Genomic DNA, 13,838 nt, shown 5'->3' on the forward strand with positions numbered 1-13,838 from the left:
TCCATGGTATTTTCAGCATTCTTCGCCAACCCCACAACTCAAAAGCATCAACTCTTCTTTGGTCTTCCTTATTCATTGTCCAGCTCTCACATGCATATGAGGTCATTAAAAATATCATGGCTTATGTCAGGCACACCTTAGTCTTCAAGGAGGTATCTTTGCTCTTTAGCACTTAAAAGAGGTCATTTGCAGCAGATTTGCCCAATGCTGTAAGACATCTGATATCTTGACTGCTGCATTGGTGTTGATTGTAGAACCAAGTAATATGAAGTCTTCAACAACTTCAGTGTTTTCTCCATTTATCGTGATGCTGTTTATTGGTCCAGTTGTGAGGATTTTTGTTTTCTTTATGTTGAAGTATAATCCATACTACAGACTAAAGTCTTCAGTCTTCATCAGTAAGTGCCTCAAGTCATCCTCGCTTTCAGCAAGCAAAGTTGTGTCACTAGTATATCGCAGGCTGTTCATGAGTCTTCTTCCAATCCTGATGCCATGCTCTTCTTCATACAGTTTAGCTTCTTGGATTATTTGCTCAGCATACAGACTGAATAAGTATGGTGAAAGGATACAACCCTGACACAGTCCCTTCTTGATTTTAAACCATGCAATGTCACCTTGTTCTGTTTGAACAACAACTTCCTGGTCTATGTACAAGTTCCTCATGACTATACAATTAAGTGTTCTGGAGTTCCCGTTCTTCTCAATGTTATCCATAATTTGTTATGATCCACACAATCGAATGCTTTTGCACAGCCAATAAAACACAAGTAAACATCTTTCTGGTATTCTTTGCTTTGAGCCAAGATTCATCTGACATCAGCAATGATATCCCTCGTTCCACATCTTCTTCTGAATCCAGCTTGCATTTCTGGAAGTTCTCTGTCAATATATTGCTGCAACTGTTTTTGAATTATCTTCAGAAGATTTTACTTGTGTGTGATATTAATGATATTGTTCGATAATTTCCACATTCTGTGGGATAACCTTTGTTTGGATGGGTATGAATATAGATCTCTTCCAGTCAGTTGGTCAGGTAGTTGTCTTCCAAATCTCTTGGCATAGCCGAGCGAGTGTCTCCAGCGCGCCATCTATTTGTTGAAGCATCTCAGTGGGTATTCCATCAATTCCTGGAGCCTTGTTTTTCAGCACTTCCTTCAGTGCAGCTTCAACTTCTTCCTTCAGTACCATTGGTTCTTGTTTTAACTAACTTCAGCTTCAACTTGCATAGGAGCAGCTGATGGTCTGTTCCATAGTCAGCTCCTGGCCTTATTTTGGCTAAAGATAATTGAGCTTATCCATTGCCTCTTGCCACAGATACAGTCTCTTTGGTTCCTGTGCATTCCTTCTGACGAAATACACAGCTGACATTTATGTTGTTGAAAAAAAAAACATAAATATATAGCTGCCATTTATGTTGTTGAAAAAAGGTATTTGCAATGAAAAGTCATTGGTTGGTCTTGTAAAATCGTATCATGCAATCTTTGGCATCATTTCTATCACCAAAGCCATATTCTCCAATCACTAATTCTTTGTTTCCAGTTTCCACGTACCAATCACCAGAAATAATCAACACATCTTGACTACATGTTTGATCAATTTCAGACTGCAGAAGTTGGTAAAAATCTTCAATTTCCTTCTCTTAGGCTGTGGTGTTTCGTGTAAAAAGTTGAATAATAGTAGTATTAACTGGCCTTCCTTGTAGCCATATGGATATTAACCTATCATTGACAGAATTGTATTTCAGGATAGATCTTGAAACATTCTTTGTGCTGATGAATGCCATACCGTTCCTCTTCGATTTGTCATTGCTGGCATAGTAGATGATGTGGTTGTCTGATTCAGAATGGCCAAAACCAGTCCATTTCAGGTCACTGATGTCTAGAATATCAATCTTCATGAGTTACATTTCATTTTTGACAACTCCCAGTTTTCCTGGATTCATACTTCATATATTCTACGTTCCAGTTATTAATGGGTTTCTTCTCATTTTGAGACGTGCCACATCAGCAAATGGAGGTCCTGAAAGCTCTACTTTATCCATATCATGCAGGTCAGATCTACTCTGATGAGGCAGCTCTTTGCCAGTCATACTGTGAGTGCTTTCCAACCTGAGGGGCTCAACTTCTGGCACTGTATTGGACAGTGTTTCAGGAGTGTTCATAAAGTTGTCCTATAGTATATCAGACACTGTTTCACTGCTATTCATAAGGTTTTTACTGGCCAGTTCTTTGAGAAGTGGATGACCTCTTTCTTCTTCCAAGTCTGTCTCAGTCTCAAAGCTCTGGTGAAACCTGTCCACCATGGGCAACCCTACTACTCATAAGGTTTTCACTGGCCGATTCTTTCAGAAGTGGATGGCCTCTTTCTTCTTCTAAGTCTATCTCAGTCTCAGAGCTCTGCTGAAACCTGTCCACCATGGGCAACACTGCTGGCACACCTTCCAGCCTCACAGCAACATGCAAGCCACCATAGTCCACACAAACTGACAGACAAGTTCATCTCCCTTAGCTGTTCCAACTGCTCTGCTTACTTCCTGGCCTTCCCCCTATCTGTTCCAGCCATCTGCCAGCTCCTGCTTCCTGCCTGTGGGGTCTCCCCTCCTTACCTGTTCTTGTTAATATAAGATTAATGTGCAAAAATCAATTGTTTTTATATATGACCATGCAAAGAGTGAAGTTGAAAACACAGTGCTATTTACAGTCACTCCAAAGAAAATAAAATACTTAGGTACACATGTAACAAAACATGTACAGGATTTCTACAATGAAAATTACAAATGCCAATGAAATAAGTTAAGAACCTAAATAAAAATGGACAGGCATTCTAGGGTCCTGTATTAGAAGAGTCAACATAGTAAAGATACCAGTTTTTCCCCAGATTGATGTATAGGTTTAATGCAATTCCAACCAAAATCCCTGCAAGATTTTTGTAGATATAGACAAGCTTATTCTAAAATATATATGGATAGATACAGGCACTATAATAGCTAAAACAATGTTGACAAAGAAAGAATAAACTGGGAGGAATTATTCTATTTAATATTAAGGCTTACTGTAAAGCTACAGTAATCAATACTGTGTAATACTGGCAGAGGGATAGACACAAGATCAGTAGAAAAGCACAGAGAACCCAAAATTAGACCCACAGAAATAAGCCCAATTGATTTTTTAAGTTTCATTTCATTTTGTCATTGTTGAGAATCTACACAGCAAAACATAAACCAAATTCATCTGTTTCTACCTGTACAATTCAGTGACACTGATTATATTCTCCAAGTTATGTAACCATTGTCACCGTCCTTTTCTGATTTGTTGCTCCCACATTAACATAAACTCACTGCTCCTGAAGGTTCCTATCTAATCTTTGAAGTTGCTGTTGTCAATTTGATCCCATATAGATAGTTCTTAAAAGAGCATAATGTTCAAAACACATTTTTTTTTACTAGTTAAGCAAAATTACTGTTTGGTTTTAAGATGACTTGAAGGGTTATATTTGGTTTAAGATTGAAAGATTAGCTGAGGGCAGTAGTTTTCAAGGTTACATCCTGCCTCCATGACTCTAGAAAATACTAGATTCATACTTTGTATATTCCATGTTCCTATTATTAATGGATGTTAGAAGATACAGATGTTCCACAGTCAGCTCCTCGCCTTGTTTTGGGTCCAGAAGATCTGGAGTCCATGAGAATTTGTAGTTTTGTTCTGCATTTTACCCCTTTTGGTGATCAGGATTCTTCTGTAGAATCTTTGATCAAAATGTTCAGTAATGATGGCCACACATCATGCAATTCTTCTGGCCTCATTGCATAGGAGACAGTTGTTTACGGAGGCAGTTAGTCACACATTCTATCGCCGCCTCTTATTTCTGACCCTTCTTCTTCTTCCTTTGTTGCTCCATAAGAAAAGAGACCAATTGTTGTGCCTTGGGTGACCACTCAAGGGCTTTTAAGACCCCAGACATTATTCAACAAACTAGAACAAAAGCACTAATATGTTATTTGGCCAGTTCACTGGGATATCCCATGAAACCATGATGCGAAACCTCCAAACCGAGGAACCAAATCCCATGAGGTGTATGTTTGTATGTAGCAGCCTCAACAGCAACTCTTTTGTTGTTTTTGTTGTCATTGTAAATGGTGTATGTATTATATGTATCACGCAACTTTTCCTTGCCAGTTTACAGGTGTACAGCTTATTGACAGCATTTACAGTAATCAACTATGAATCCTACCCTTAATCAATGCAATTTTTCTTATCACTATAGACTGAAATTAGTACTTCATAAGCAATAATTCCCCCTTTCCTTCTCCCTCTTGCTTTTGGTAACCACTAACAAACTTTGGTCTCTATACATTTGCCTGTTCTTGTTTTTTTATATAAGCTAAGGTCATATAATATTTGTCTTTTTGGGATTGACTTATTTCCCTCAGCATAATGTCTTCACACTCCATCCATATTGTTCTCATTGATTTTTTTACAGTAGTGCAAAAGCAATTCAGTGGAGGAAAGATAGCTTTTTCAACAAATGGTTCTGGGGCAAGTATACATTGATAGATAAATATATGAACCTTTGGTTTCAACCTCACAAAAATTAACTCAAAATGCACCATGCACTTAGATGTAAAACCAGAAACTATACAAGTTTTAGGAAAAACATGGTAGAAAATTCTTCAGGATGTGGGGCTGGGCAAAGAATTCTTAGACTTGATCCCACAAGCACAATCAATAAATAGACAAATTGGTAGTTCTGGATCTCATCAGAATTAAAAATTTGTACTCTATAAAAGCCCATGTGAAGAGAATAAAAGACAAGTAGAGACTATAAGAAAATATTTGCAAAGCATACATCCAGTAAAGGACCAGTAGGCAGAATATATAAAGAGCTCTCAAAGCTCAGTAGTTTGTTTGTTTGTTCTTTTTTAAAAAAAAAAAAAAACAAAATGCAGTCCAGTATGAAATGAGCAAAAGACGTGAAAAGACAGCTCATCAAAGAGAATGTGCGGATGGCAAATAAGTACATGAAAAGATATTATTAGCCATTGTTGTTGTTTGCCATCAAGTCGCACCCAACTCATAGCGACCCCTCCTTTCTGAGGCAGTATTAGCCATTAGAGAAGTGCAAATTTGAAACTAAAATGTGACACTGTTTGGCTGTGTATCTACCTGAATGGCTAAAGTAAAAGATTGTGGCAACACTAAATGCTTCATGCTGGGTATTATGTGGAGAAACTCAATCACTCATACATTGATGGTATAGCCACCCAGGAAAACAGATAGGCACTTTCTTAAAAACTGAACATATTACTACCATACAGCAAGCAATCACATCCCTTGACCTTTATCCCAGAGAAATGAAAATGTGTGTTCACACAAAACCTGTATGTTGTTGTTATGTGCCTTTGAGTCGGGCCCAACTTATAGCAACGCCTCCTTGGGTTTCCGAGGCAGTATCACTACGGATACCTTCCTTCTGAGGAGTGACTGGTGGGTTTGAACTGCCAGCCTTCTGGTTAGCAGTGAAATGCTTTAGGCACTAGGCTACCAGAGCTCTTCAAAACTTGTATACAAATGTAAATTACAGCTTCACTTATGAAACCAAAACTTGTAAGTAACACCAATTTCCTTTAAACTTTACTACATTTATGCTGTGGAGTTGTTGTTGTTGTTGTTATGTGTCGTTGAGTCCGACTCACAGTGACCCCTCCTTGGGTTTCTGAGGCAGTACCACTGTGGAAGTAGATTGCTCAACCTTCCTTCTGTGGAGTGTCTGGTGGGTTTGAACCACCAGCCTTTCGGTTAGCAGTCTCATGCCTTAGGCACTACACTACGAGAGCAGCACTCCACAATAAAAAGGCACAAAACATTGATAGAAGCAGCAACTTGAATGAATCTCCAGGGAGTTAATGCTGAGCAAAAAGAGCTGATCTTAAAAGGTCACATGTATGATTCCATTTATATAGCATTTTTGAAATTATAAAATTTTAGATTAGTTGTTGTCAGTGGTTAGGTATGAGGGAGAATGGCTAAAAAGAAAGTGGTTTTCATTATAAAGGAGCAACATGAGAGAATCTTGTATTTTTAGAACTATGCGGTATCTTGACTATGCTGGTGGATGCACCAACCTACACAGGTGATAAAATTCAATAGAACTTAATAAACATTCACAGACACATGTAGACACACACCAGCACAAATAAGACAGGAAATTTGAATAAGATGGGGTAGAGTGTATCACTGTCATTGTCTGCTTATGATATTTTAACTACAATTTTGCAAAATGTTATGATTTTGGGAACCTGGGCAAAGTGTACAAGGGATCTTTTATTATTTCTTACAATTACGTGTGAGTCTACAATTAATCTCAATAAAAATTCTAGTTACAAAACTTAAATTAGTAAATTAGAATCTAAAAAAGCAACAAGTTGATAACATCAATTTAATGATCCTGCAAGGAAAAAAAAAATATTATGTTGTCAGATTTTTAGATTTTTACATATTTGATGAACCAGTGGTGTCATTTTTAAAAAATATATATTTTTTTAATTAAATAAGACACGCTAGTTTTTTTCTTGTTAGGTGCTGTTGCATTGACTCTCACTCAGAGCTACCCTATGTACAAAAGAACGAAATACTGCCTGGTCCTACACCAACCTTACAATCCTTGCTATACCTGAGCACGTCGTTGAAACCACTGTGTCATTCCATCTTATTGAGGGTCTTCCCCTTTTTCACTGACCCTCCACTTTACCAGGTATGATACTTTTCTCCAGGGAATGGACCCTTCTGACAACATGAACAAAGTAGGTAAGACAAGGTCTAGTGAAAGTCTCGCTTCCAAGGAGCATTCCAGCTGCACTTCTTCCAGGACAGATTTGTTAATTCTTCTGGCAGTCCATGGTAATTTCAGTGTTCTTTGACAACACCACAACTCAAAAGCATCCACTCTTCTTCAGTCTTCTTCATTCATTTTCCAGCTTTCACATGCATATGAGGCGATTGAAAACACCATGGCTTGGGTTAGGGGCACCTTAGTCTTCAAAGAAACATCTTTGCTCTTCAGCACTTCAAAGAGGTCTTTTGCAGCAGATTTGCCCAGTGCAGTACATCATCTGATTCTTGACTGCTGCTTCCATTGGTGTTGATTGTGAAACCAAGTAATATGAAATCTTTGACAACTTCAGTCTCTTCTCCATTTATCGTGATGCTGATAATTGGTCTAGTCATGAGGGTTTTCGTTTTCTTTATGTTGGGGTGTAACCCATACTGCAGACTGTAGTCTTTAATCTTTATCAGTAAGTTCTTCAAGACATCTTCACTTCTAGCCGGCAAGGTTGTGTTGCCTGCATATCGCAGGTTGTTAATGAGTCTTCCTCCAATCCTGATGCTGCATCCTTCTTCATATAGTCCAGCTTCTCAGATTCTTTGCTCAGCATACGGATTGAATAAGTATGGTGAAAGGATACAACCCTGATGCACTCCTTTACTGATTTTTAAGACATGCAGTGTCCCCTTGTTCTGTTCGAACATCAGCCTCCTTGTCTACATACAGGTTCCTCATGAGCACAATTAAGTATTGTAGAATTCCCAGTCTTCTCAATGTTATCCATAATTTGTTATGATCCACACAGTTGGAAGCTTTTGCATAGTCAGTAAAACAGAAGTAAACATCTTCCTGGTATTCTTTGCTTTCAGCCAAGATCCATCTCAGCAAAATTTTACTTGCATGTGATATACTGTTTGGTAATTTCTGCATTCTGTTGGATCCTCTTTCTTTGGAATGGGTATAGGTATGGATCTGAAATTTCAGTCAGTTGGCCAGGTGGCTGTCTTCTAAATTTCTTGGCATAGACAATTAATTGCCTCCAGCATAGCATCTGTTTGTTGAAACATCTCATTGGATATTCCATCAGTTCCTTGTCTTTGACCAATTCCCTCAGTGCTGCTTCAACTTCTTCCTTCAGTACCATTGGTTCTTGATCATATGCCACCTCCTGAAATAGAGGAATATCAACTAATTCTTTTTGGTACAGTAACTGTATTAATTCCATCTTCTTTTGATGTTGCCTGCATCATTTAGTATTTTGTGCATAGACTTCTTTCAGTGTTGCAACTTGAGTCTTGAATTTTTTTCTTCAGTTCTTTTAGCTTGAGAAATGCTGAGCATGTTTTTCCCTTTTGGTTTTCTAACTCCAGATCTTTGCACATTTCATTATAATAATGGACTTTGTTTTCTCAAGCTGCTCTTCGAAATCTTCTGTTCAGCTCTTTCATCTTGTCATTTCTTCCATTTGTTTTAGTTACTCTGTTCAATGGCAAGTTTCATAGTTTCTTCTGACATCCATTGTGGTCTTTTCTTCCTTTCCTGTCTTTTTAATGACCTTTTGCTTTCTTCATGTATGATGTTCTTGATGTCATCCCACAGTTCATCTGGTTTTTTGATCATTGGTGTTCTATACATCAAATTTGTTCTTCAGATGGCCTCTAAATTCAGGTGTGATATAATCAAGGTCATGCAACTAAGGAGAAGATAAAGTATTAGCTCTTGTGGACTTGTTTTAACTGATTTCAGCTTCAACTTGAACTTGTGTATGAGCAGCTGATGGTCTGTTCTACAGTCAACTCCTGGCTTTGTTTTGGCTGAAGATATTGAGCTTCTCCATCACCTCTTGCCACAGATATAGTCTATGTGATTTCTGTGTATTCCTTTTGGCAAGGTCCATGTGTATAGCTGCCGTTTATGTTGTTGGAAAAAGGTATCTGCAATGAATAAGTCGTTGATTAGTCTTGTAAAATTTTGTCATGCAATCTCTGGCATCATTTCTGTCACCAAGGCCATATTTGCTAACCACTGATAACTCTTTGTGTTCAGTTTTTGCACTCTAATCACCAGTAATAATCAACACATCTTCACTGCATGTTTGTTAATTTCAGACTGCAAAAGTTGGTAAAAATCTTCAATTTCCTTGTCTTTGCCTTTGGTGGTTAGTGTGTAAATTTCATTAATAGTTGTATTAACTAGTCTTCCTCGTAGGCATACGATATTATCCTATCACTGACAGCACTGTAGTTCAGGATAGATCCTGAGAAAACTTTCTTTGTGACAATGAATGCCACGCCACTCCTCTTCAATTTGTCATTTCTGGGATAGTAGATCATATGGTTGTCTGATTCAAAATAGCCCAAAGCAGTCCATTTCAGCTCACGAATGCCTAGGATATCAGTCTATATGCATTTTATTTTATTTTTGAAAACTTCCAATTTTCTTAGATTCATACTTCATACATTGCATGTTCCAATTATAATGGATGTTTGCAGCTGTTTCTTCCCATTTTGAGTCGTGCTGCATCAGCAAATGGAGGTCCCAAAACCTTTACTCCTTCCACACATTAAGGTCAGCACTACTTTGGGGAGGCAGCTCTTCCCTAGTCGTATTTTGAGTGCCTTCCAATCTAAGGTGCTCATCTTCCGGCACTGTATCAGACAATGTTTCAGACTATTCATAGTTTTCCAGTAATGCATCGGACAGTGTTTCACTGCTGTTTGTAAAGTTTTCACTGGCTAATACTTTAGAAGTAGATGGCCCCTTCCTTCTTCCAAGTCTGTCTTCGTCGAAGCTCCGCTGAAACCTGGGTGACCCTGCTGGTATTTGAAATATTGGTAGCATAGCCTCCAGCCTCACAGCAACACACAAACCACCACAGTACAGCCAACAGATGAGTGGTGGATGACACACTAAGTAGTGCCCAAAAGGAGTTTTGGTGGCACTGTCCCTAAGGCATTGGGCTGCAACCAAAAGGTTGCTCCACATGAAGATGAGGCTGTCTGCTTCTGTAAAGATTTACACCCTTGAAAACCCTATAGAAGTCGCTATGAGTCATAGTCAACTCGATGGCAGTGGGTTTGATTTAGGCAGTGCTCAAAATATAAATATAACATAAAACTCATGGGTAGGTGAATATCCATGTAACCATTCAGCAGTAATGCCATTTCAGAAATGTTATTGAGGGCAAGGTCTGTCTTGTGATTATTTTTTTCTTTTTCTTTAGAAGTATTTAGATGCACTCAAAGTAGAGCTACTACTTCATTAAAAAGCAAGCTATAGATAGATATATTTAAGAAAACAGCCTTAGTAACCACTACCTGGGTTCACATCTTGATTCTGATAATTTCTGAGTAAGTAAGTTAATTTGGCCAGTTTATTTATCTTCTCTGTGTTCCCACGTACTCATCTGTAAAACAAAGATTTTATTTCCATAGGAACTAAAACTAGATGAATATTTAAGACACTTAGGGTATTGCTGGGTAAAAACAGATATAATTACTTATTTCAGTCTTGAAATGCTGTGATTGAAAAAATACTTAATTATCCTTTTGCAGTGGAACTATATTCACAAGTTCTTAGTGAAGAACCATTTGGAACAGAGCAGAGACCAGACACTTCTAATAGCATAATCAGTAGGCATTTATTACTCACAGAATAAACAGGTCAGGGATGAGTAGAACAGCACACATTTTCATCAGCCTAGGTTGCGTGAAGTTGGGCTCCTGTCCACCTGGTTAGGTTATATCCAAGTATACCCTACTTCATGTTTTGGGAGGAGAACACCTAAGTTCCTCTCTTTAATTGGGTAGCCATGTTTACGTGGCAGATAGAAGGTACAGAGACCAGGTAGGGGACGGGGCAATAAAAGAAGGTAGTAAAAGGTGGTGATAGTAGAAAACCTCCTGTAGGCAATGGATATTATTTATTGCCCTCAATCACAGTGGTCTAGATTTACTAACACCAGAGAATAGTCCTTCTTACATTACCCCCACTAAGATAGCTGAACAGAGTTCTGGGTTTCTTCAGAAGACAATCATCGCCCCCTAGAACACATACTTTAATGTACATTCATGTCTATTATGCCCATTAACAACTACGGAGATGGGGAGGGGGCATTTATAATATAGAGCACCAGTGCATCCAGCACCTTTTATTGAGATTTACAAAAAGTGACTGCTGACTTGTTTCACAAATTAAGGTATGGGATTGGTACAGGATTGCAAGCCACTTTTTCAAGGTGGAAGGAGAAATTTGGCGATGAAAAAGAAATGCTCTGTATAGGGATTAATAACATATAGAGCTTGTTAACTTAAGAAATACTACACTGAACCATAGGAATTGTCCATATTTAACCATTTTGACATATAAAATGGTAATTCCATGTGATTCAACTTAATAGCATAGTCAGAAAACAGAAGATCTAAAAAGAAATAGCTAAATATATACATGGATAATAGATTAATAATGGATTTTTAAAGGAAATTAATAAATGTATCTAACCTGTGTGTCTGTTTGGAGATAGGTGGGTTTTGAAACTAGATTAGTTCCCATACCCTGAGCTGCCCTCCCATTTGACCAGAAAAAAAAGGTATTCCTTTTTTGAGTGCTGAATTTATTGTTGTACAATCTTCAGGAGGGTAGACATTTCTAGGGTGTCAAATAAAGGGATAGTTTAAGTTACTGATTTTGATTAAGCTTCCTTGAATGATTTATCAAGTCACCAGAAACCTGCCCAGAAGTTATCTTTCCTTCTTTTATATATATTTTTGTTAAGAATAAGGTATGACTTAGAGGAAGGAAGATGGCATGTTACAGGTGACTTGCATGTTTAATCCCTCTTCCAGCTGAGACTGAGTAACTAGGTAAAGCAGATACAAAAAATGATACTGGAGTTATGAGCAACTAAGGAGAAGATAAAGTATTAGATTCAGTGAAGGCGAAGAAAGAGAGCAGATTAAACAACTGGGAAAAATAGACGAACTAACCCAGCTGACAGAGACAGAGAGGAGTCATTAGAAATTCAAAAGAGGTTGAGGAGGGAAGGAAAGAAAAAAAAAATCACAGAACTCACAGGCATTAGAGACTCGGAATAGCCACATTGGGAGTGTTTCTAGGTGACCTGGGACTCTGAGTATGATAATCTAATTGGGAAATGCATCAATACCCCTCTTGGCTTAGGCTGCCATGGAGTCTGAAAGAGAGTGGAGGAAAGGGAGAAACCCTCTCGAAATAGGCATAGTCCCATAGAGGATGCATGGTAGTGGACTTGGGTCCAATTCTTGGATGACCCTTTTTGGCACAAAGTAAATCTGGGTACTGGGATTTTGTGCTTCTTGATCAATGTAAAAAGTGGTGGCTTTCTATCAATTGGGGCATCTGTCAGTTTGAACTGCAAGTCTTTGATTGACAGTAGGGCGTCATCATCAGTATATGCCTCAGAAAGACCCATGCTGTCCTGCCCGAACCTGCAGCACTGACTGAATTATCTCACCCCAAATGCAGAAAACTACTTCTGCCTTTCTATCCTGGGGTTCACTTCTGGCACCTCTTCTTTTTTCTTTTTCTTCCTTTTCTCCCCTGCCTCATCCAATAGGAGGAACACATTTAAACCTCCACCAGGCAACCAGAGCTATTACACTGAGCATCTTACCCAATAGACAGGTAACACCAATAGCTCCTGCATCACAGGATCAACAACAAATGATGGGCAACACCTGCTCCTCCCATCTGCAGGTGACCTGCACCCACATCCTCCCCCCAGTGATTCCACCAACACAGAGAGAGATGGAGAGCGACCCAGTACAGCCAAGTTAATAACTAAAGAAGTACACTTTGCTCCACACTTTCAGATAAAGTAAAACAGAAAATCAGGGTGAAACAAATCAATAAATATCTAACAGTTAAAGACAACAACTTCAAAATCTCTAGGAAACAACAGACAACCTCAAATCAAACAAAAAATAGGACAAGACAATAGAAATAAAAGTCCAGGCTAAAGAATTAACTATCATGGAAGAAGAACAAGCAATAAAACTATCTGAGAAGGAATTCAGAAGGTGTATATGTATAGAACTCTCCAAGAGCTCAAGGAAACTATAAAGAGAAACAATGAGAAGACAGACAGTACCTGGAAGAATTCAGGAATATCATTCAAGAACAAATTAACAAGATAAATACACAATTAGAACTCAAACAAAAACAGCAATTAGGAATCCAGAAAATGAACATTAAATTACAGAGATAGATAACACAGTGGAAGGAAAAGAGAGTAGACTAGACCTGGCTGAAGAATGCATTTCCCAGTTAGAAGACAAATCCCTTGATGACAGGCTGTATGAAGGAAAATCAGAGCAAAGATTTAAGAGAAGTGAAGAGACCTTAAGAGTTACATGTGTTGACGTGAAAAGAAAGAACGTAATCCTCCTTTGAATACCAGAACAAGAGGAGGTAAAAAAAATAATAATAAAAAAAAATAATTGAAAACTTGCTAACAAAAAACTTCCCCCATATCATGAAGAAAAGATACTCATCCAAGAAGCTCAACAAACCCCATACAGGATAGATCCCAACAGAAAGTCAGTCACCAAGACATCATAATCAAACTTTCCAAAACCATAGACAAAGAATCTTGAGAGGAGCTAGGGAAAAATGAAATGTCACCTACAATGGACAACCAATAGGAGTAAGCTCTGATTTCGCAGCAGAAACCATACAGGCAAAAAAGCAGTGGGATGGGATATATAAAAACTTGAAGGAAAACAATTGCCGACCAAGAATTATATGTCTAGCCAGATTGTCCCTCAAATATAAGAGTGAAATCAAGACATTCTCAAACAAAAATTAAGGGAATTTGTGAAAACCAGAGCAACCCTACAAGAAATGCTAAAGGGAGTCTTTCCAATAGAGAACCTAAAACAGAAAATGACAAATTAAATTCAAGACACTTGACACCACCACTTAGAAAACAAACCAAAATTAGATGCTCAAAATAAGCTACAAAAAAAAAAAAAAAAAAA

The 13,838-nt window shown here is 38.1% G+C and overlaps 1 protein-coding gene across 1 annotated transcript in view; it reads left to right on the top strand.

Annotated features, from left to right (window-relative positions):
* The window catches only part of KPNA3 (karyopherin subunit alpha 3), a 169,955-nt gene that overhangs the window by 98,746 nt on the left and 57,371 nt on the right, over positions 1–13,838 (top strand). The window lies entirely within an intron of this gene.

Source organism: Orycteropus afer, unplaced genomic scaffold (assembly GCF_000298275.1).
Source record: "Orycteropus afer afer isolate SDZICR_OR568_19922 unplaced genomic scaffold, OryAfe1.0 scaffold00157, whole genome shotgun sequence".
NCBI classification, from domain to species: domain Eukaryota; kingdom Metazoa; phylum Chordata; class Mammalia; order Tubulidentata; family Orycteropodidae; genus Orycteropus; species Orycteropus afer.